This window comes from Cynara cardunculus, unplaced genomic scaffold (genome assembly GCF_001531365.2).
Source record: "Cynara cardunculus var. scolymus isolate 2C unplaced genomic scaffold, CcrdV1 Un_Scaffold_9934, whole genome shotgun sequence".
Taxonomy (NCBI): domain Eukaryota; kingdom Viridiplantae; phylum Streptophyta; class Magnoliopsida; order Asterales; family Asteraceae; genus Cynara; species Cynara cardunculus.
In genome coordinates this window covers 2,687-6,784 of record NW_020205384.1, presented here as the reverse complement: position 1 = coordinate 6,784, position 4,098 = coordinate 2,687, and the positions used below count along the sequence as shown (strand labels likewise).

Below are 4,098 nucleotides of genomic sequence, written 5' to 3'. Positions count from 1 at the left end.
TTTTTTGACTAAAAGGGTGCAAGAAAAAGAAATCAATGACCACAAATATACCTTAATTCCAAGTGGGTTTGCGATTCCTCTAAGGAACTCAACATGTGCACCATCAAGCTGGCGAGTTCGCTCACCGGCCCAGAGGAAATGAGCCRAACAATCATAGTATAAGCTAGAAGTTGAATCCAACCTAGTGAGAGATTGCTCATATGGCAAGTGTAAGCACTCATGGGATGTCCAGAAATCAGTGGTGGTCATGATAGGGTGGTCCACTGTAAGTCCGACAGCCGACATGAACCCAAGTGCCTCATCAACTCGGCTAGCTAGCTCAAGATACCTRAGATCCCATAGCAAAAGTCTCATCATAAATACATCTAAATCATACTAATAACCAAGAATCAAGGTTCATAYATARATAAATGATTCATGTGTGAATAAATGAATCACTTAATAGAGTAGCATACCTATCACCCTGTTCGCTCTGCTCGGTGAAATCAAGATTCCATTRAGTAACTCTCTGCATAGCGGCATAACCTCYGGTGGCGAAAGCCCTCAAGAGATTAAGAGTGGCCGCTGATTGGCAGTATGCTCTGATCAATCTTTGAGGGTCTGGTGTTCTTGATTTCAAATCAAATGCATCACCATTTACATTATCTCCTCTGTAACTTGGTAGCTTCACACCATCTTTCTCCTCAAAAGAGTCTGATCTGGGTTTGCAAACTGACCAACCATTCTTCCCACCTGTTTTCATCAAATTCCAAGAAACCAAATTCAAATTCAAACAAGATCTTCACTCCCTTCATTGAATGAACGATGACCAATTGATAAATATTCTAAATTAATAAATTACCTTGCAAATATAAATCACTTTGCAAAATAACATACATCAATCAAAATATTTATATGTAATTTACTGGTTGTATGTATAAATAGTATTGCATTCCCAAATGAACAAGGGAAATAATGGCCATGGATGCAAAAAAAGAGAAAAGTGTGGTCACAACAACATTTCCTGGACTTTCTTGTCATTGTTACCAATATGATTATGCTTGAATTTATATATTCTTGCCTTCTGGAATTTGTTATCCTATGGTCACAACAACATTTCAATATAGTTGTTAGCACACAACCTAAAAACTTGGGGTTGTATATCAAGCGTTGGGTTTCGATGAGAAAAAGAGAAAAGCGTAAAAAGGGATCTTCATGCTTGAATACACACAAGAATGAGATGCACCAGATCAATTCCCGAATCAAGCGCGATTTTCATGGGTGGGTTTGAATTTAAAGGTGATCAATGGTCCATATTCCTTCTTACGCTTCTTACCTTAACTCTTTTTCCCACACAACCATTCACATATATATCAAACACTTACCATGTAAATGCTTATCGAGTAAACGCTTATCGACAATAGTCACCGCCCTCGGTTACCTTATTAGGTAACATTTTCGGCAATCAAAATGGATTGGTAAGCATTAATTACATGGAACGCACTTACCAGATAAAAGTCACCACCCTCATTTACAGGTAAGACTCCCAATCCTTGTCTTCTCTCTTACCGCTAAAAATTCTCGATTCTTGTTATGTATGCTTAAGCGGTAAGGTAATTGACTTGGTAAACACTTATTTATACGTATTTGGTAAACGATCCCTTAGAGAAAGCTATAAATATCATCATCAAAGGAATATAAAATAAAATGATCATAAAATGGAGCGCATATGTATCATCCCAAAACCCACCACAAGGAACACAAGGAACAATTTAATCTAAAGCATAAAGCCCTGCCAACTCAATCCACATTGCACGCTACACAATTCTAACTTCCAATTGTCCAATACACATAAAGATCATCATGAGTGATTAACACATAAAAGATATATGTGAATGATTGCAGTCTTTCCAAATACATCTTCCATTGAAAATTTAAATTATGAGGTGGATAAAACCTTAAAAGTTAACCAACTACTTAAACTAAAGAGGAGAGAAAACATACACTCAGAAAAAAGTGATAAAGTTTAACTAAATTTACCAAAAATCAAAATTATTGTGCATCATGAATGGTCTTAATGTGATATACCATCAGGGAACAAAATAAGCACACACACACACACACAAACACGTAGATCAATTTAAAGTCCATATTAGGATCCATATATATCAAAGAAGCAGACTTGCTGCTATCCCTCGTCCTGAAAGACAAACCAAGATGGTTGGGTAAATAGTTTACATGTTGGCTCTTAGCAAGTGATTTGTATGTCATCCTTTAGAGAAAAACATGTAAATATGTCAATTACATTAGAGCCAAATGGCTGATTTGATCATATTGAAATTGTCTTAGGAGCTTCAGAGACTGATGGTATAGATTAAGATCCATCCCATCTACATATCTACCTACTCTCACTTTTAGTGTCCCCTGAAAAATGCATATGCTCAAAATGTAGATTCTGAAATTGAAACAACAAACATATCACCAAAAGACACAAACAAAAACACTATATCACATCCGTAAGGGGTGGGGTAAATATTTAGGCAGACCTTAACTTTGTGCCAACAAACATATCGAAGATGTAATTTGATGCCAAAATTCTAGGGTGATTATATAAGGCTGCTATATGAAGAAAAGCAGAAGACACCCATGGGTACGTGTTGGGTAAATTCCACGGACAAATGAACCAATTTGGACCATAAGCACCCAACCGTTATTAGATGAAACAATACAAAAAAGAATCATATTTCATTCAGCATACTAAACATTCAATCACTTTAGGATTAATGGGGGGATGGAGCTCACTTGAAAATTAAGTCTCAAGTGCTGGGTGTCGACTGCCAACGTGACACCTCCATCAGCAACAACGGAAATGGTCGTCTCTACATTATACTCTTAGAACCTAAATCACAAAAGAATATTAAATCAATCATGATTTTGGTGTAGCAAATGGAAGCTTAAAAAAAAGGCAAAGTCGAGTTGACATTTTGAGAGCTTCAAATGGAAGCTTAAAAAAGGCAAAACCATTGAAAAGAAAACTAACACACATTATTCTGTTTTAAAGACAAATAGAACCCTAACCCTAGCACACATAGGTGAAGATGGAGATGAAAATGGGTTGAACAACCGTATGAGAGGATATGAACCAGAAGAAGGAAATACCTTGAATGGGTTCAGCAGATGACCGATAGAATCAGAAAGATAACATTCTGAGAAGATACAAACTGAATGAAGAAAGTACCTTAAATCAAACCCAAACCTATTTTAATAATCATATCTGAATCAATAGAACCCTAACCCTAGCACACATAAGTGAAGATGGCGATGAAAATGGGTTAAACACCTGTATGAGAGGATATGAACCGGAAGAAAGAAATACCTTGAATGGATTTAGCAGATGACCGATAGAATCAGAAAGATAACATTCTGAGAAGATATGAACTGAATGATGAAAGTACTTTAAATAGAACCCAAACCGATTTTAATAATCATATATTAATCGTCGTCTTGGGAAGATAATAGGCATGTCTTGAGAGCTTCAATAGCCGTCTGATGCAAGTGATGATGAGAGAGTAGAACGATGAGCTTCAATCGACGTTTTGGGAGCCGTAATCGATGTTTTGGGAGCCGGACTCGATTTCTTGGGAGCAGACATTGCTTAGGGAGAATCGGCAGCGTGCAATAGAGAGAATCGGTTGCAGTGTAATCGTGGAGAGCGTGCGATAGAGAGAGCCGGAGGTTGGGCAGAGTTGTGTTGGGAAGAGGAGAGTCGTTTGGAGTGGTTTAGGGTTTAGAGGCAGCGTGTTTCTGCATTAAAGAGTAGTACCTTATGCTTAAAAAATTTGTACATTTTTAAGACTTTAAGACTTTCTGTATTAAAGGGTAGTACCTTATGCATGTTAAAGTGTTTTTAAGACTTTGGGCAAATTTACTTTATAAAGTAGTATAGATATACATTTGTCATGCCATTTTTTTAGAGGTCAGCACAATATTAAAATAAAACAAAAAAGTACAACGACAATAGAAAATACTTTTAAAAGATGAAGAAACAACTTGACCTTACTCAAGTCTCAAACTACCCAAACATAGTCAAAACAATACATAATATATATAAACTTACCT

General features: G+C 36.5%; 1 pseudogene; it reads right to left on the bottom strand.

Moving 5' to 3' along the window:
• Positions 1-51: 51 nt before the first annotated feature.
• LOC112505336 lies at positions 52-1,435 on the bottom strand (annotated as a pseudogene).
• Between the last annotated feature and the right edge of the window lie 2,663 nt (positions 1,436-4,098).